Source organism: Leuciscus leuciscus (genome assembly GCF_965113295.1).
Source record: "Leuciscus leuciscus genome assembly, chromosome: 16".
NCBI lineage: Eukaryota > Metazoa > Chordata > Actinopteri > Cypriniformes > Leuciscidae > Leuciscus > Leuciscus leuciscus.
The window spans coordinates 40,238,924-40,260,211 of record NC_138740.1 but is presented as its reverse complement, the minus strand read 5'-3'; the positions used below and the strand labels follow the sequence as shown (position 1 = coordinate 40,260,211).

The 21,288-nt window shown below is 39.3% G+C and overlaps 1 long non-coding RNA gene across 1 annotated transcript; it reads right to left on the bottom strand.

Annotated features, from left to right (window-relative positions):
- Positions 1-11,091: 11,091 nt before the first annotated feature.
- LOC309477028 lies at positions 11,092-17,391 on the bottom strand. The gene is made up of 4 exons (XR_014198477.1): positions 15,825-17,391; positions 14,583-14,756; positions 13,924-14,018; positions 11,092-11,303 (listed from the first exon to the last, which is right to left on the bottom strand). It is a non-coding gene; the product is annotated as an uncharacterized lncRNA (long non-coding RNA).
- Between the last annotated feature and the right edge of the window lie 3,897 nt (positions 17,392-21,288).

Below are 21,288 nucleotides of genomic sequence, written 5' to 3'. Positions count from 1 at the left end.
TTTGCAGCACATCCAAGAGTGATTTCCCTTTTTCTTCCTCCACACTCTCCTTTCCTCAACCCCATTGAGAATTTTTTGGAAAGTATATGATCATCGGCCACATGACCAGATGTCCCTCCTGGATGCCATGGCATTTCTTTCCAAGGTGTATAGCGAGAGACAACATACGATGTGATGTAGACGAGAACATGTGGCCAAATGCTGAAGATCGTATAGATTAGAACAGGACTTTTTTTCTGGACTTTTTTTCCTGTCATTTTATTTTTATTTTTGCACACTTTAAATCAAAGGCCATGTATGTTTTTCTTTGTTTCGATTTATTGATCACTGTCAGCAATTTCATACTGCTAATAAAACCTTTACTGCAGCAATTCTGTCACTTACTGTTTTTTTTTTTTTTTCAGTTGTACATTCTATAAAGTATTGATGACTCCTTCACACTTAGATATTATGTTGTACACATACTATCTAATGCACCATGAATTCACACACACACACACACACACACACACACACACACACACACACACACACACACACACACACACACACACACACACACACACACACACACACACAGCTGGATGAATAAAAATAAATGGATTTCATACTATATGTTCTATACAGATAGAACTGAAACATGACAAGTAATGCAGTTTTTGTAATGCCACCAACTGTTAGTATTTTGACAGTCATTATGCTATGATTGACTATGTGTTCATGTTGGATAGAAAATGAGTGCTAAAGTTTTGACTGAATGATTCGATTTTGAAACGGTTTGCAGTGTTTTGACAGAGTTAGTGTATATTGAGAAAGTTATTTCACGTTTTGAAATGTAGAGGTTGTATTTATTTAAGACAATGTGGTTTTGGGCAGAAAATTAACTATTTAGCTAATTGTGTGATGCAGGTGTGTTGCTGTGTTAATAGTTATAACAAGTATTTTAAGAATTGTCAAACGCTTCTTAGTAATTGAAAAAAACTGTAATATGAGGAACAGATGATTCATTTGTAAAGCTGTTTACTTTGTTGTAATGATGTGTAATTGTCAGTTCAGTATTGATTCAGTTCCGTTCATTTACTGTAATTTAATTTACTGTAATTTAATTTACTTTTACTCTTACTGTACTGAACTTTAAGTTCATTTACTGTTACTGTTACTGTTTACTGTCTACTGTTACGTTTACTGTTCATTTACAGTTCATTTACTGTAAAATTCATCTGTTGTACACATACTGTATATACAGTGTATTTGTGCACATGTACGTGTGAGTGCTTTGAGAAACTCCACTGCACTGAACAAGCAAACGAAACGAGAGAGAAGTGTTTTACATGTGTCACATCAGTGTGTAGTTTGGTGTGTATGTGTGTGACGGGTGCGTAGCTCACTTCACAATTTAACTCTACCATGATTGAAATTGTCTATTTTGAAGTCTATTTTGAAGTTTAATTTAATAGGGTTTATTTTATTTTTAAATTCCCTTAGGATAAGAAATAACCACAGGACAAGTTATCAAGTTTATTAAAGAGTAAACGGTTTATTAAAGTTTGAATATATAGAAGGGTGCACACTACTTATATTCTCTTTTGCTGTTAAACTCTACCTGAGTCCTAGATTCTTCTGGTCCATGGAGTGAACGGCCGCATTCCATGTGTCAGGAAACAAAGGGAGAGGCGGGGCATTAGCCTCCAAACTTGTACTGTTCCGGAGGAAATTGGACTGTACCATCGTAATCCAAATCGGAGGGAATCTTTTATTTAGTTTCATTCAGTTTCATTTTGTTCTGTTTGTTTGGAGTAGTTTTTGTATTGTGCTTCAATTATTTGATTGCATTATGTTAGGTACGATACAGTGTATATTTTGTTGTAATTATTATTGTTAATTGGGGAACGCTTTCTTTTGATATTTACCTCTTATTTTTGTTTGGTAGAGGCTAAAGAGTATATCTAGTGGTGAATCTCAGAGGGGAGATCTATCCAGCCACAGTAACATCATGATCTGCTGATCTTTAGTGTTTGTTTATTATTTTGTTAACTGGGGAGATTTATTTATTTTCTAGGTTTGTTTTATTTTTTTGTTAGATTCAGTTAATTTCCATCTTAAGTCTTTGATTTTTATATGGACTTTATTTTTGGAAATTACTTTAATTATATCTGCCCCTGTATATAATTAATTTTTTGGAGGAATAAATCCAATCTATTCACTGCCTGTCCTGCCTGTTCTTGGCCACACCCTTACAAATGGTGGCAGCGGTGGGATGTGCCAGTAAAGGACAGTGCTGAGTGGTGTCAAAATGGCTCCCAAGAAACTGGCACAGTTCAAGCAACGAGATGAAGCAGTGTCAGTGGAGGAATCGGTGGAGGAGCCAGCGGCAGTTGGAGGAGTTTCACAGATGGCTGATGATCCTGGACAACTGACTCTGCAGGACCTGGCAGAGATGTTTCGTAAAAATATGGCATTTCAGCAACGACAAGAGGCCCAAATGGAGCGGGAGGCCGCTCGGCAGGAGCAACGCTGGAAAATGATGCAGCATCAATTTAACCTTCTCAGGGAGGAAGTGGATATTCGCACTACCCCTGATCCTGGAGGCTTGTTAGTTCCTGATCCTCCTTCCGAGATGCCGGAGAATGGGTCCAATGCCTCAGTGGCCCTTGCTCCAGATCCTGTTCGAGGTATGATTGAGCCCAAGTTGCAGAAATTGGAAGATTCAGATGACATTGAACATTTTCTCACCACTTTTGAACGCATTGCTCTGGCCTGTAAGTGGGGAAAAAGTGAGTGGGCCCTTCGGTTAGTTCCCTTATTGACTGGTAAGGCTAGGAGTGCCTATGTGCACATGGATATTGAGGAGACGTTGGAGTATGACAAAGTAAAGTCTGCCATATTAAGCAAGTATGCCATTAATCCTGAAACTTACCGTCAAAGATTCCGCTCATTAGGGATCGAGCCTGATGAAACGCCAAAAGAACTTTATGTACGACTTCGAGAACTTTATGAAAAATGGGTGCAACCAAAGGGAAAGACTGTAGAAGCTGTGGGGGAAGTGATTATTTTAGAGCAGTATTTGAGAATGCTTTCACCAGAATTGCAGGTATGGGTAAGGGAACACAACCCTGGTACAGCTGTTCAGGCTGCTTCCTTGGCTGATGTTTTTGTAGCTGCTCGCTCTCGTTCCCAAGTTTGGTATTCTGCTCAAAGGGGGAATAGGGAAAATAGGAGTTCGTCAACATTTGGTCGAGGTGAAGGTAAATTTAATTCCTCTAGTAAGAAGCCTAAGGTTATAGATAGTCAGTTCTCTAGGCCTCTACCTCAGTCTAGTCAGGTGCCCATTTGTTACTATTGTGGACAGGAAGGGCATAAAAAGCCAATGTGTCCTAAGCTATCTGTTAAGATTTCCCAAATATGTTCTGTACCAACAGAAAAGTTGACTCCACCTCAAAGCCTGACTGTTCCTGTAGAAGTGAATGGGAAAAAGGTGAATGCATTAATAGACACTGGTAGTATGCAGACGCTAGTGGAAAGTCAGTTGGTGCCAAAGTATTCCGAAGAGAATGAAGGTAGTGTTGTCATTAGATGCGTTCATGGTGAGGAGCAGATTTACCCTACAGTAAAAGTGCAGGTAGTGGTACAAGAGCAACCCTATTTGTTGAAAGTAGGGGTAGTAGAAACATTGCCGTATCCTGTGATTTTAGGGCAAGATTTTCCTCTGCTGTTGAACCTTTTGCCTTTTAACTCTGTTTGTAGTATGGTGATGACCCGAGCTCAGGTTAGGCGGTCTATGGATGAGTCTGAACCCTTTAAGAGTCTTCCATTCTTTGATGCTGAGTTGGAAGCTGGTCCAGTTAAAGTAAGGAAATCTAGAAGGCAGAGAAGGCAAGAGAAGTACAGATATGTGGAAACTGATGCTCAGGTACAGGGTGGAAAGCTGGATGAATTGATTGGGTTTAAGATTCCCAGTAATATGGCTGAGCTGCAACAAACTGATCCTGTTTTGTCTTCACTGTATCAACAAGCTCAGACAGGTAAGAGAGAAGGTGTGAAGTCTGTAGAGAGTAGAGTAGTAGAGAGGTTTGTTCTTCAAGAGAACGTGCTGTATCGACAACAGGGAGATGGTTTACAGATGGTGGTACCTAAGGCAGTTCAAAATATAGTCCTGACTTTGGGTCACTCCATTCCCTGGGCAGGTCATCTGGGTAGGCAGAAAACGCTGGCTCGAATTAAGAAACATTTTTATTGGCCTGGCCTTAGAGCTGATGTTGTAAAATTCTGTAAAACCTGTCCTGAGTGTCAGTTGACCTCTAATAGACTCCCCTCTAAAGCTCCTCTTCATCCTCTTCCAGTTATAGGAGTCCCATTTGAACGACTTGCTATGGATATAGTTGGTCCAGTTGAAAAAAGTAGAGCAGGGCATAGGTTTATGCTAGTGGTGAGTGATTATGCTACCAAGTATCCAGAGGTGTTTCCTTTGAGGACTATTGGAGCTAAGCAAGTAGCTACCTGTTTGATTCAATTGTTTTCTCGGGTAGGATTTCCTAGAGAGATACTGACTGATTGTGGGACCAATTTCACCTCAAACCTCTTAAAGCAAGTCTACCATTTATTGAGCATAAAGGGCTTGAAATCTACGCCGTTCCATCCTCAAACGGATGGATTAGTAGAGAGGTTTAATCAAACCCTCAAAAGTATGCTCCGTAAATTCATCAATGAGACCGGTGCAGATTGGAATCAATGGTTGCCTTATTTGCTCTTTGCATATCGTGAAGTACCCCAGGCCTCAACCGGTTTTTCACCCTTCGAATTGTTATATGGCCACGATGTGAGAGGACCACTGTCTCTGTTAAAGGAGACCTGGGCCGGTGAGGAGGGAGAGGGGGAAGGAATAGATGTTGCATCCTTTGTCGTGGCAATGCATGAAAAATTGCAAGGAATGACAAATTTAGCTCAAGAGCATATGGCAGAGGCTCAGCAGAAATAAAAATCCTGGTATGATAAGTCTGCAAGAACTCGTTCATTTGTTCCAGGTCAACAAGTGCTTGTGATGTTGCCCACAGTGTCCAGTAAGTTGTTAGCCAAGTGGCAAGGGCCTTTTAAAATACTCAAGCAACTAGGCCCTACAACTTATGAGATCTCAACCCCAGGACAAGCCCGTTCAAAGAGAATTCTGCATGTGAACCTTTTGAAAGAATGGTCCCCTCGGAAGGAATGTCTGCTGATTCGGTCTGTGAAGGATGAGGAAGAGGTGGAAGAGCAGTATTTTCCTGTTCAGAATTCTGCAGTGCTCAATTTAGATCATCTCTCTGAGTCCCAGCAACAGCAACTTCAGTCTCTGTGTCATCCTGAATTGTTCCGGGAGAAGCCAGGTCGAACAAAGCTGGTAGAGCATGACATCATCTTGAAAGAAGATGCAGTTCCAAAGAGACTGAGTTATCGTGTACCTGAAAGATTACTTCCAGCTCTTAAAAAGGAATTGGACTTGATGAGTTCTTTGGGGGTGATTGAACCTTCCAAAAGTGAATGGTGCAGTCCTGTGGTCTTAGTACCTAAAAAGGATGGAACTACAAGATTTTGTATTGACTTTCGATATTTGAATTCAGTTTCGAAATTTGACTCGTACCCAATGCCTCGTATTGAGGAATTAATTGAACGCCTGGGTAATGCAAAATATCTGAGCACTGTTGATCTATGTAAAGGTTACTGGCAAGTGCCTTTGAGTTCCAGATCCAGGGAATTGACTGCTTTCCGGACTCCTTGGGGTCTGCATCATTTCAAGACTATGCCTTTTGGCCTGCATGGGGCTCCGCCCACTTTCCAGAGACTAATGGATCAGGTATTGCATGGCTTGTCTGATTTTACCTCAGCCTACCTTGATGACATTGTGATTTTTAGTGAAACGTGGGAAGAGCATCTGAAGCATTTGCAGATGGTTTTAAGACGCATTCAAGAAGCGGGACTGACAATCAACCCTGGTAAATGTGCCCTGGCAAAGAAAGAGACTGAATACCTTGGGTATGTCCTGGGGAATGGGGTCATCCGGCCACAAGTGGGGAAGGTGCAAGCTATTAAGTCCTGTACCCTACCTAAGACCAAGAAACAGGTGAGGTCTTTTCTCGGATTGGTTGGGTGGTATCGTCGATTTGTGCCCAATTTTTCTTCTAGAGCTGCTGCCCTAACAGATCTGATTAAGAAGAATGGCCCAAACCAGATTCAGTGGACGGAGTAGGCCCAGACAGCTTTCCAGGACATTCAAGGAGCTCTACAGGAAAGCCCAATGTTGCACAGTCCCAGGTTTGATCAACCATTTGTTTTACAAACCGATGCGTCAGGAGTTGGACTAGGAGCAGTGCTACTTCAGGGAGAAGTGGGAAACTATCACCCTGTGGCTTATATTAGCTGTAAACTGTTTCCTAGGGAAGTGCGCTATTCCACTATTGAGAAGGAATGCTTAGCAGTGAAATGGGCCTTGGACTCTTTAAGATATTATCTCTTGGGCAGGCATTTCACTTTAGAGACTGACCATCGAGCACTCCAATGGTTGAACAACATGAAGGACACTAATGCCAGCTAACCCGCTGGTATTTGTCTCTGCAACCCTATCAATTTACAGTTCTCCACCGGCCAGGAAGAGAGAACCTTACTGCTGACTTCCTTTCCCGCCATGTGAGCGAGGAACCGGAGGTGGGGGAGAGTGTGACGGGTGCGTAGCTCACTTCACAATTTAACTCTACCATGATTGAAATTGTCTATTTTGAAGTCTATTTTGAAGTTTAATTTAATAGGGTTTATTTTATTTTTAAATTCCCTTAGGATAAGAAATAACCACAGGACAAGTTATCAAGTTTATTAAAGAGTAAACGGTTTATTAAAGTTTGAATATATAGAAGGGTGCACACTACTTATATTCTCTTTTGCTGTTAAACTCTACCTGAGTCCTAGATTCTTCTGGTCCATGGAGTGAACGGCCGCATTCCATGTGTCAGGAAACAAAGGGAGAGGCGGGGCATTAGCCTCCAAACTTGTACTGTTCCGGAGGAAATTGGACTGTACCATCGTAATCCAAATCGGAGGGAATCTTTTATTTAGTTTCATTCAGTTTCATTTTGTTCTGTTTGTTTGGAGTAGTTTTTGTATTGTGCTTCAATTATTTGATTGCATTATGTTAGGTACGATACAGTGTATATTTTGTTGTAATTATTATTGTTAATTGGGGAACGCTTTCTTTTGATATTTACCTCTTATTTTTGTTTGGTAGAGGCTAAAGAGTATATCTAGTGGTGAATCTCAGAGGGGAGATCTATCCAGCCACAGTAACATCATGATCTGCTGATCTTTAGTGTTTGTTTATTATTTTGTTAACTGGGGAGATTTATTTATTTTCTAGGTTTGTTTTATTTTTTTGTTAGATTCAGTTAATTTCCATCTTAAGTCTTTGATTTTTATATGGACTTTACTTTTGGAAATTACTTTAATTATATCTGCCCCTGTATATAATTAATTTTTTGGAGGAATAAATCCAATCTATTCACTGCCTGTCCTGCCTGTTCTTGGCCACACCCTTACAATGTGGCTGATCATTTTATGTTTGTGTGTAGAGTTACTATGCAAAAACACAATTTTTGGAAGAGTTAAAATAGTTTTGAAACCAAATCGCTGACTCCCTGTCTCGTTTTCTGTTTCAAAAATTCAGGATGCTGGCTCCGGAGGCGGATCAATTCCCAACTCCAGTACCTCGCTATTCAGAACTAATATTCCCGTAACCCATCCGTTAAAACCCCTGCTGGATGCATCGCTCGACACTATCCTCCAAGCAGTTTCTCATAGGACCCTCCAATCCTACGTGACTGCTTGGAGATGTTTTAAAACATTCCATGTCTCCTATAACATGCCTTTCCCTGATTTTTCTCTTCTTTCAATCACCTCTTTTATTTCTTATCGTAATAGCGTCAAGGGCCTTCAAGTCGGGTCCTTCAAAGGTTAATTGAACGGCATCCAGTTTTTCCATAAATTGATGTACGGCGCTTCTTCCCCTGAGATAAACAATTCACAAACCTCCCTCCTGATCAAAGGGATTCAAAGATCCCAGCCCACCCGTCCCGACGCCAGACAACCCATGACGCTAGACATTCTCACCAAATGTATTCACGCCCTCCGCACAGGCTACCAGCCCCTCAGTACCGCTCGCACACTCAACGCCATGTTTATCCCTTTTTTGGTTTTCTTAGATGCTCGGAACTCGCCATCACTTCCAAATTCGACTCAAAATTCCACACCACCATCTCAGAATTGTCAGTACTAGATGGTGAAACAATCTCATATTTGATTCAACAAAGTAAGACCGACCATACCAAAAAAAATGGTCATTTCATCTAATTTTTTAACCTCTCATCGCCAATCCAACCATACCAGTCAATTCTGGCATATCTGCAAAATTGACCGAATAATTCTAGTCTCTTCTACTCTCCTTGAAAAATCTAATTGTTCAAAACGCAAACTCCTCCTATCCCTGCTCGGACATTTAAATTTCGCAATGTGCATCATTCTGCAGGGCAGCCCCTTCATATCGCATCTACTCTCACTCGCGTCCTCCGTCCACTCGCTAGAGGCCCATACACAAAAGAAATATATTTTCTGGATATGTTTTGGAATATATGCACATATTTGAAATTGGCCCAATAAATATATTTCATACTTATATTTCATATATTTTTGTTATATTTCAGAATATATTTCAATGTATTTTTTTCTGTACGGGTCCCCAAAAGTGTCAAAAATATATGTGGCATATATTCCAAATACATTGAAATATATTCTGAAATATAACAAAAATATATGAAATATAAGTATGAAATATATTTATCGGGCCAATTTCAAATATTTGCATATATTCCAAAACATATCCAGAAAATATATTTCAAATACAATTCTTTTGTGTATGGGGGACCTCATTTCCATAACTCAAGCATGTCGCGACGAACTCAGGCTATGGTTAACATTTCTAAACCAGTGGAACGGCCTATCCTTTTTCTATAACGTTTCGTTCTGGCATATCTGCAATGGAGAAGCTCTCAGGCTAAATCTCCTCTGGAACCCCTGTTCATAGACGAATCCAAAAAACCAGTGACACGCTTTTGGTTCCAGAAACACCTCAAATCTGTTCTCCAACAGTCAGGCATTCCAGCAAAGAATTGTTCAAGTCACTCATTCCGTATCAGGGCAGCAACCTCAGCAGCCCAAAAAGGCCTCTCCCAACAGCAGATCAGTGGTTCAGTGATTCATGTAGTTTGTCTACAAACCGGAAGGTTGGTGGTTCAATCCCCGGTTCCACCTGACCAACTGTCGAGGTGTCCATGAGCAAGACACCTAACCCCAGCTGCTCCCGACAAGCTGGATGGCGCCTTGCATGGCTGACACTGCTGTCCGTGAATGTGAGGCAATATGTAAAGAGCTTTGATGGCCATGGGTCTGTTGAAAGCACTATATAAATGCATTTACAGCGTTTTTCTACTTTACCACAGTAAAGGATGCGTATATAATAGGCCTAATTAAAAGCAAACCAAAAGAAGAAACGTTTATAGTTCCCTGCGAAAATGGAGACGTGAGTGAAGATTCGGGAAAAGAAACAACCCAGCAGGCACGGGACGTCAATATGACGTTAGATTGACGTTGGACCCAAACGTTGGAAAGACGTTGCATTTTGATTGAAAATGAAAATCGGGTTGACGTCATAACCCAACGTCAGTCTGACGTCAATATCCAACGTCTGTCCAACGTTGGAAGTTGACGTCATTCTGACGTTTGGTTATGACGTCAACCCGATTTTCATTTTCAATCAAAATGCAACGTCTGTCCAACGTTGGATATTGACGTCAGACTGACGTTGGGTCATGACGTCAACCCAATTTTCATTTTCAACCAAAATGCAACGTCTTTCCTACGTTGGATATTGACGTCAGACTGACGTTGGGTTATGACGTCAACCCAATTTTCATTTTCAACCAAAATGCAACATCTTTCCTACGTTGGATATTGACGTCAGACTGACGTTGGGTTATGACGTCAACCCGATTTTCATTTTCAACCAAAATGCAACGTCTTTCCAATGTTGGATATTGACGTCAGACTGACGTTGGGTTATGACGTCAACCCGATTTTCATTTTCAACCAAAATGCAACGTCTTTCCTACGTTGGATATTGACGTCAGACTGACGTTGGGTTATGACGTCAGACTGACGTTGGGTTATGACGTCAACCCGATTTTCATTTTCAACCAAAATACAACGTCTTTCCTACATTGGATATTGACGTCAGACTGACGTTGGGTTATGACGTCAGACTGACGTTGGGTTATGACGTCAGACTGACGTTGGGTTATGACGTCAACCCGATTTTCATTTTCAACCAAAATACAACGTCTTTCCTACGTTGGATATTGACGTCAGACTGACGTTGGGTTATGACGTCAACACGATTTTCATTTTCAATCAAAATGCAACGTCTTTCCAACGTTGGATATTGACATCAGACTGACGTTGGGTTATGACGTTAACCCGATTTTCATTTTCAATCAAAATGCAACGTCTATCCAACGTTTGATGTAGACATCAATCTAACGTTGAGTTATGATGTCAACCCGCTTATCATTTTCAACCAAAATGCAATGTCTGTCCAACATTGAAAGTAAACGTCAGTCTGACGTTGGGTTATGACGTCAACTCGATGTTGGGTAAACCTCCCATGTTGGACATTGCATTTTGGTTGAAAATGGAAATCAGTTTGACGTCTGAACCCAATGTTAAGCTAGACATCAAACTCACATGTTGGGCCAGATATCATTCAAAACACAACATCAGCTGTCAAATTCCAACTTAAAGAAATATATGGTTATTTTGTTGGCATTGGCAAAGCCAGGTTTTCGTTGTAAAATAAAAATCAACATACAAAGAAACTTCATGTAACAACAAGATCGAACAGAATGCGAGACAACCCAAAAGTATTTATCTTAAGACAAGAGCAAACAGAAAAGTAACTTAAAAATCTTAGTGAAACTGGAATCCACAAATGTTGTGTATTAGATAAATGACAAAGAAATTAAATGGATTATAAAATAACCTTTTATTTTATTTTCATTATTTTAACAGAAGGATTTCAACAATAACCATTTATATTTAACATTATCCTTATTCTAAAATCGTACAAATGTTTTTCCTGCCATCTCCGCCCACCCTGTCTGGGGCATATTTTAAACATAAGGCGACAACCGCTCCAATGTTTGCCTCCGTCTCCTTTGAAGTCCTCTGGACACTCTCTGTAAGAAATATTAGAAAATTCAAATGTATGGGGAATATAGGATATGATGCACTACAGCAAGCATTAAAACAATAAATATTGCGAACAGTCTTAATGCTAGGGTAGGAAATTTCACAGAGGCTAGCAATAGCAAGCTAGCTTTGAAAGCATACGATCCCACCCTCCCTTCAGAGTGTCTCCAAAGCCATGCCTCCTCTGCAAAGAGCCAGGAGGAGAGACAGAGTTGGTGGAGGAAAGTGCAACGCTTTTAGATTACCTCATGTCTTATTCACTGGTGATAGGGTTGGGAGCAGGCTTCACTCTATGTTTTTTTTTTTTTTTTTATTTTTTTTTTTTTTAGATTTTCAGAGTGCTGGCCTTATATAACACATATGAAACAAAGTAAAGAGGCCGCACTATGCATATAAAACGTTTATTTTGCACAAACGCGTTTCGGCGTGTGCCTTCTTCAGTGTGCAATCAGGGAAGCTTGTGACCAATCTTAAATACCCACACCCATTATCATTGACACACCCATCATCGTCATCATCATCAAATAATAATATTAAAGTGATACCGGGACCAATGGTGTCACTATATACTGCAATATAATACTCATAATACATAAAGAGTTTTAACACATTATACACATGTGGTATTAACCTGCATTTATAAGAAGCAGCTTAGTGTCAGATCTTCATTCATCCCATGCGGGATGCAAGTGTTCAAATTAAAAATATGCCAAGCCTCTCGCTGCAAGAGGAGGTTCTCACGGTCTCCACCTCTTGGAGGCCGATTAACCAGCTCCAAGCCCATAAATTTGAGCATGTTGGCATTATGTCCCACAGAATTAAAATGTCTTGCAACTGATGATTTATCGTCATTCTTTCTGATGGCACATTTGTGTTCGAAAATTCGGGTTTTCAATTGTTTTGCCCACATAAAATAAACCACAAGGACACGTTAGTAGATACACAATAAAAGTTGATAGACATGTGATTCTGCCCTTTATTTTATACACCCTGCCTGTTTTTGGATGTGTGAAGGTATTTTCTGTGATCATAAAATTACAAGAATTTATTCACTGGTGAGACATAACAATAATAATGAATGCGAATAATGAAAAAACATTATTTTTTTTTAAACATTTTGCAATAATATAATGTCATACGTTTTTTTTTTTTTTTTAAATAAAACCTTTTTCACTTGTTGGTTCAAGAGGAACTGCTAATGTTTGGCATATATTCTCTTACACATTCTTGCATGTACATGCTGTAACTCATCAAAAGAGAGAAATTTTAACTTTTGATGCTGTTCACAAATAGCGATCAGACATTCTAAGCAGAAAAATGTGAATGCACAGGTGCAAAGCCTAAGTGTTTTTGCAGAGTGTCTTAAGCTAAATGAACATTTAAAAGACATCAGAATGAATGTAAAAACAACAGTTAGAGTAGGGGTGGGGGATCTTACAAAAATTTCATATCACGATCTTATAAGAAACAATCACGATCCATGATCATAATCGTGATCTTCCCAAATTTGAGATGAACTCTCATCAAGAAAATTCAGACTGGCATCGACCGACACCAATCTGATAGACTAAGATATGAATTCATATTTAAATAAATAATCAGAAAATTAATAAAAAAAGTTAAAAAAATTAATCTATAAATTAAACAGCCTTATTTTAGATTGTAACTTCTTAATTCTGTAATTATAGGCTATTACCGAATTCACATATAAAAGAAATCGCTTAAAAAAATGTGAATAAAAATAGTGTAATTAAAGGACAAGTTCTGTATTTTACACTTAAAGCCCACCGAACTTGTCCTTTAACTGGGCACTCAGTAAGTTTGAGCGCACTAGGAATCATATTTTTTCAAATAAAGACATGGTGACACTCATTTTACATTTAGCACACAGTGTAAATGACATGAATATGACAGAGGGCAACTGAATATAGCCCCAGCATAGTTTGAAATCAAGGGTTTAAAGTTTGTCGATCATGTGTCCCCAGTGAGGCTGAACTAATTCACATGGACTGACCAGGACTGACCGTCTATGCACACTTCAGAATATCTGACAGCTGGATTCGACTAAGTCTGCAAGGATTGTGAAATTAAATGTTTTTTAAATATTCAAAGATTTGTTAAATGATATAAATGCGTATATTTGCTGAATGCTTATGGTAAATGAGAAAGTATTAATAGTGTTTGCCTTTCTGTTACAAATAATATAAAAGCAAACACTATAATACTTTTTCATATACAGTTTACTTTTTGTTCTATCCAACAACAGGTTCTATCCAGTAACGTATTAGACAAAACTGTTAAACAGAGACCATAAACTAATGAAGACGAAGAATAAGAGCGCTGTGTGCTCAGGGTCGCCCGTAAAAATAAAAGTCAGCTTCACTGGGGACACATTATTGTCAAAATAAAAGTCCTGCTGTTATGAGGACATAAAAGTTTGCGATCTCTAAGACTCGCTTGAAAAGTAGAACGTGGACGTCTTCAAGATCGATCACTATATAAAATTGTCAGATTGCCCACCCCTACGTTAGAGTTCTGAAAAATTAAAGATATCAAACGGAAAGGTACTATGAGGTTACTGTTTTTTATTTTATTTTATTTTTTTACCTGTGACAACATTGTAAAGATGGAGCTTGGTGAAGGCAAGCTTCCCCTTCCCACACTTCATATTGAAACTGGCCATTACCTCATTTGTCATCAACCTGTGGATACAAAAGAAAGAGGATTTAAATGTCCAAATAATTAATTATATACAACACATTATGAAGCGGTTGTTATAGTTTAGTAGGTTTGTCATATCTTGATGTCACACTGGTTTTATAACATGTTAAAATTGATACTTTCGGGGGTGAGCAAAAAACACAACGTTTTAGTGTGGGTCCTAAAAGGTTGAAAAAGTTAGAGAACAGACGCTACACTTAAAACCTGAAATTGTCTGCTCAATGCAGCGTTAGTGAGGAGCTGACTGACGAGATGATGACGGAAGATTTAGGTTTGAAAACGAAATGTAAAAGCGCCTATTTAAGCAAGTTTGTCATTGTACTGTATTATTTTGTTTTACATTAAGATCAATAATAAACCCACCATTCAAGCAATTGGCGCCAATTTGAAAGCAAAAGTAAAATGCACAAATCATATTTTTCCTTTATATTATAACTGAGGATGACATGGGCCCTTAAGTGGGTCTAGGTTTTTAACACTAACCCATTCAAATGATTTGACATTTCTACACACACATACACACACAACTACTACTATATACTTACTTGCTTCTGGGATTGGGTATGGGGAATGTTTCCCATGTGTTGGTTGACTTTGCGTAGATTGCTGATCAACAGGTGAACCTGATCTTCAACTTTGTTTTGTTTGGAGAGATGGTCCTCCCTGAGAAGGTGGTCTGGTCTGCTTTTCTGAGATGGGCTTCTGAATTTGCCGGGAGGCTACAAAAATCAGAGAGTAAATTTACAGCTTAAGACAAATGATTAACTAATTGTAATTTGTCATTTTGGTTTTGACATCCACACTATGGATTTTACTATGACATATTACTTAACAATTAGTTAATGGACACATAATGATACCTTTGCAAATCATTAGCTTTGACCCATTGTGGTAATGAACACATTAATTAACACTATTAGTTAATAAAATATATTATTATGGAATTAATACATTATGACAGATTTAATTAATTACTATTCATATATTAATTCATCTACAGTATTAATCATTTAGACTCCATATTAGTTGCTGATGCAGTAATAATTGTGTCATACATTAACTCATGATTATCTGTGCATGAATTAATGCATATTAGTGCACCCTTATTGTAAAATGTTACCAGAACTCGTAAAAAAAAAAAATTTGTTAAGCATGTTAAGGAAATAAAATTATAAATCACGGTCGCACCACATGACATTTTTTAAGGCTACGACCAATTCATCTATATGAATAAACACTCAGTATTTATGTGTACACAACAGTCTTAATGTTAGAACAATTGCAATAGATATTATTATTTTTTGTATTTTTAAATTGGCATGTCGAAAATCTTCTGACCCTTTAAATTGACCCACTAGCACATTTTACACAATAAAGTGATCTAGAATCCACGGCAAAGGACAGGTATGGCCACTATTATGCGTGTCATGTGGAGGGCTCCGTAAAATTGATATAAATAAATGCATTTATTTCACGTGCTAGTCACGTTTCCACGACTCCCTCAACAACAGCGGTACCCCCAGCGAACCGGACAGCCGGCGCACGTGCAGTTCAGTCAGAAAAATGTGCGCTGAGGGCGACATTCCTATCACTACTTGTACTACATTATATATAGTTATTATATTTAAGTCACTTTTAACTACATTATTAAAGGTAGGCCTACTCTGGTAGTTAAATAGTAGGAGAATCGCGCCAGTTCACAAAAATCCATTGCTGCCTCACAGAGAAAAAAAACCCGAAAAAAAAAAAAACGAATAAACACCAATATCTATTTATATTTTCCTTACCTCTGTTCACTCATCGTCCACAGCAGGTGTGTCAGGATGTTGAAATGTGTGCACTGTGTGTGCAGTGCCCAGCCCGCCAGTACAACAGCTGGAGAGGAAACGTAGGTCTTTGATGCCTAACTGTGATTGGTTAGGAATTATTTTCAAATTGATGCCTAACTGTGATTGGTTAGGAATTACTTTCAAATTTCTTGGGTTACCTGCAACATTCTACAATTTGTTTTTACACACGTCAATAGGCTAAATTGATTTCATTATTATTGTTTTTCATATTATCATCATTATTGTATACTAATAATAATTACTGCGTTTGTCTGACAGCTGCACTGTTATGAAGCACAACCTGATAAATAAATTATGGGTGCAATGTATGTCTGTGTCTCATGGAATCCAAATTAAGGCCATGTGTTATAAACACTATAACCAAAATTTCAGTGCCATGAGGTCCAACTCACCTGATAAGTAGCCCTGATAAAACAGCTAAAACTTTTGTCAGGTGGTTGACGTATGCTATACAGATTTGATTACTGTTACGCTGTCACTACCTGTATTCATTAGTCGCTGACAAACTGCTGTATTGTGACTTAGGAGATTTTGATCATTACCAAAAGGCACAACTTAAACATTTCACCCACACAGTGTATTTGCTGTTCCATAATGTAGATCATCCCAATTTGAACCATTTTCTCTTGTGAGAATGAACACCTTACTGGGAGTGTGCTGCTCCAAAATGAATATAGTGTATACACCTGCAAACAACATAATTTTGAGCAGCAACCCAGCTGATATATTTATATAAAAAAATGCAAAACAACACAAGGTGGTTTAGGATTCATTATATAATTGTAGAAATAAGTATAAACCATTAATAAATCCCGAACCAATGTGTGTTGTTGTGCGCACAACAGTCTTTCAGTTGCTTGCTTGCAGGTAGTTCATTCATTTTAGATCAGCACACTCTTGGTGAAGTCGATCTTGTTCTTCTGACAGGGAACACACTGGGTCAACTTGATCTATTACACTTGCATGGACCAGAAAATCTATGGATAATCTGAACTATCACCTTAAATAAAATAAAGAGCCATGCTTACAGGAAGCTTGAAGTTGGGGTATTTGAGACATTGATTTATCTTACCCAACACCATAACTGAAATCGTATCAAATTTGTCTAATGTTGCCTGTATCCTATTTTAGATGTATATACATTAGCATGCTGACGTTTGTGTTTTGGTTAGTAACCATGATGTGCAGTCAACAAAACAACAACATCTAATAATGGAATGTTGTTTGCCTAGATGTTAACATTGTCTCATAGCTGGGTTTAGACCACCATACCTCACGACAATTTAGAAGTGAGATTGTGACCCAACAACACATTCATTCACATTTAGTATTTGACATCAATATGACGTTAGCTTGAGACATTGGCACAATGTTGGATTTTACAACACAACTTAAAACCAAGAAAATATCTAGGCGTATGTTAGAATTAGCAGATGTTGACATTGGAAAGATGTTGAATATTTGTTACTTTACAACACAACTTAAACCCCCCCAAAATATCAGTGTCTAATGATGTTAGAATTTCATGTTGTGTGGATGTTAACATTGTTGTTTAGGAGACGTTGGGGTTTGGTCACCATACCTCATGACGAAATGTCAGTGTTTGACGTGAATATGAAGTTGTTTGGAGACGTTGGCTTGACGTTGTATTTTGGTTAGTTAATACCACAACCTAAAACCAACAAAATATCAACGTCTAATGATGTTAGAATTTGACGTTGTATGGACGTCAACATTATGACGTCAAGGTGACGTTGGGGTTTGGTCACCATACCTCACGACTGAATGTCAGTGTTTGACGTAAAAATGACGTTGTCTTGAGACGTTGGCTTGACGTTGTATTTTGGTTAGTTAATACCACAACCTAAAACCAACAAAATATCAACGTCTAATGGTGTTAGAATTTGACGTTGTGTGGACGTCAACATTATGACGTTAAGACGACGTTGGGGTTTGGTCACCATACCTCACGACTAAATGTCAGTGTTTGACGTAAATATGACGTTGTCAGGAGACGTTGGCTTGACGTTGTATTTTGGTTAGTAAATACCACAACCTAAAACCAACAAAATATCAACGTCTAATGGTGTTAGAATTTGACGTTGTGTGGACGTCAACATTATGACGTCAAGGTGACGTTGGGGTTTGGTCACCATACCTCACGACTGAATGTCAGTGTTTGACGCAAATATGACGTTGTTAGGAGACGTTGGCTTGACGTTGTATTTTGGTTAGTTAATACCACAACCTAAAACCAACAAAATATCAACGTCTAATGGTGTTAGAATTTGACGTTGTGTGGACGTCAACATTATGACGTCAAGGTGACGTTGAGTTTTGGTCACCATACCTCACGACTGAATGTCAGTGTTTGACGTAAATATGACGTTGTCTTGAGACGTTGGCTTGACGTTGTATTTTGGTTAGTAAATACCACAACCTAAAACCAACAAAACTTCTACGTCTAATGATGTTAGACTTTGACGTTGTGTGGACGTTATCATTATGACGTCATACAGACGTTGGATTTTGGTAACTTTACAACACAACCTAAAAACAACAAAATATCAACGTCAGCTGACGTCGGTATTGGACGTCAGCTTAACGTTGACATTAGACGTTGAGTTGATGTTGGATTTTAGTCATCCGACGTCGCAACCAAAATTCAACCGAATATCAACGTCATATGACGTTGTGCATGTGCCTGCTGGGTGTGCATTTACAATAAGTATCACATTAAAACTACCAATAGTGTGGTAAAAGCATGGTAAGTTTTGTGGTTACTGTCCTTTTACCACACCCTATCACAGTAAAACTAATGTTACTGTGGTAAAAGCATGGTAAGTGTTGTTTTTACTGTGCTTCTACTACAAATACAACTTTGGAACTAATTGTACTATTTTTAATCTGATATGAATATATAAGCCTATAGCACGTCACGTGACAGGCAGTGTTTAATCACCCTATTTTGAATTAGAAAGCAATGAAACGCAAAGTCTCCGTGGAAATGGCAGATATATTTGGCAGATTAATATCGACAAACAGAAAAGACATTATATCACACATTATTAGGACAGCGTATTTATGTATTTATTTACTAGGCTACTTACCAACAGCTGACACACGTGAACTGATGCCAGATATCGCGATGTGTTTCGGAACGAGACTTCTTCAGCGCGATTTCCTACTAATAAAATATCATTTTAAAAAGATCAATAAACAGCAAAACAATCCAGCTTCCCTGGCAATAAGACCGAAATAATAACATAAAAAAAAAAATACATAAACCACGATAAGATCTCGTGAATAAATGTTGATTAAACAGCTTCTCTGCTGCAGCCGACAGGCAGAAATAATCGAGCTGTGATCACGAAAGACGAAAAATTACGAAATAAACGTGTCCGTGGCACGAATCAATAGATTAAATTACGTGACCATATCACGAACGTTGGAGTTATCCGTGGTCTCACCACAGACTCAATCCGTGCTCCTATCACAGATTTTAGATCTGACTATATAGCCAAGCGAGCAATAGGTGTAAAACGCCATCAAACTGGATTTTATGATGACAGGACAAGACAAAATTGCAACACAGTCGACATAAAGCTTTCAAGTGTCTAAACAAGTGAGCAACATCACACCATCCAGTGAGTGAGGTCAGGTTGTTGAGGTCCGTGGTGCCATCACGGGACTTCAGTTTGGCTAACAAAATCAGACTGAATTTTTATGATGGCTGGACAATGCAATAGCTACAATAACAGAGAGGTTAAAGTCTTTATGGTATTTGGTGTTGGAAAATAAATAAATACTTAAAATGTTGTGTTTCCAAATGAGAAAGCACGTCCGTTGAGTGAGATCTGTTCTCTGTCATTGAAACGGGTATCCGTGTGTGGACCACGGAAGATGAGTGTCATTGACTTGCGCGTTGGAGTTATCCGTGGTCTCACCACAGACTCACTCCGTGCTCCTATCACAGATTTTAGATCTGACTATAGCCAAGCGAGCAATAGGTGTAAAACGCCATCAAACTGGATTTTATGATGACAGGACGAGACAAAATGTCAAGTTAATTACATGCCATTGCAACACAGTCGACCTAAAGCTTATAAGTTCCTAAACAAGCCAGCAACATTACAACGTCCATGAGTGAGGTCAGGTTGTTGAGGTCCGTGGTGCCATCACGGGACTTTGGTTAGGCTAACTGAAACAAACCGAAATTTTATGATGACAGGACAATGCAATAGCTTCAATAACAGTCAGGTTAACGTCATTATGGCATTTATGTTGGAAAAGTTCACAAATACTTCAAATGTTGCGTTTCCAAATGAGAAAGCACGTCGATTGAGTGAGATCTGTACTCCGTCATTGAAACGGGTATCCGTGTGTGGACCACGGATGTCAGTGTCATTGACTTGCATTGGAGTAATATCCGTGGCCGCATCACGGAATTTGGGGCGATTCCGTGATGGCTCCACGGATTTTGAGTTAAGGGCACGTGGACATTTTGTCACGGGGTGACAAATAAGCCCGGGACTATCCCTGCTAGAGAAATGTCCCCGCTGAGATTTGGGAAGTGAAACACCGTCCCAAAGCCTGGGTGAGTGTCTGTCGCTATGGTAACCTAGTGGCGGATTGACAGCAGGTGTGGGTAATTTGCGCTGAGCGTTTGAATGGGGCCACACTAGCTCATGAGCGTATAAAAAGTCAGAGGAAGAGAAAGTGAGTGTGGGAGTGTGGACGGAGGAGCTGAACACGCAGCGCCGGATGAAGCTCAATGAAACCTCTATTGCAGGTATGATAAATAATGATGATGTATGTGGGATGATAGAGTAGGGTTCAACAAGGAAATATAGTTAATGGTCCATTTGTGAAAGAAGAAAGAGGAAATAGTTTTAAACTTCAGACTTATCACCCAAGGTTAATTTGCCATCCAGCACAGCACAGTAGGTGGCGGTAATGCTCCTTTGGAGTTAATCGCCATTAAACAAGAAGAAGAAGTGAGTGTGGTTCTTCCCCGCGAGGGAAGGAGGAAGAAACAGCGGGAGAGGTGAGGCATGCAGCACGCGAGCGGCCGTGGCCGCCGCGGGAGGCCGCGGGAGAGAGAGAAAGTGAGAGAGAGAGACGGAGAGAGAAGACTTCGGCTGGATTGCGGGTGTAAGCCTTGGTTGCACCGTGAGTCTGTTGAATTGCAGTTTTATTGTGGAAATGAGCACGAGTGGAACCTTACAGTGTGTGGTGGATATGCGAGTGTGGGAATTATTTTTGCTGTTCACTCGCAGTCACAGCTATCCATTCCTCTCTCTGCCTGAGTCCAGTGAAGAACCTGCTAACGCTGTGAGTTACACGTATCCATTTTCTCTCTCTGCCTGAGTCCAGTGAAGAACCTGCTAACGCTGTGAGT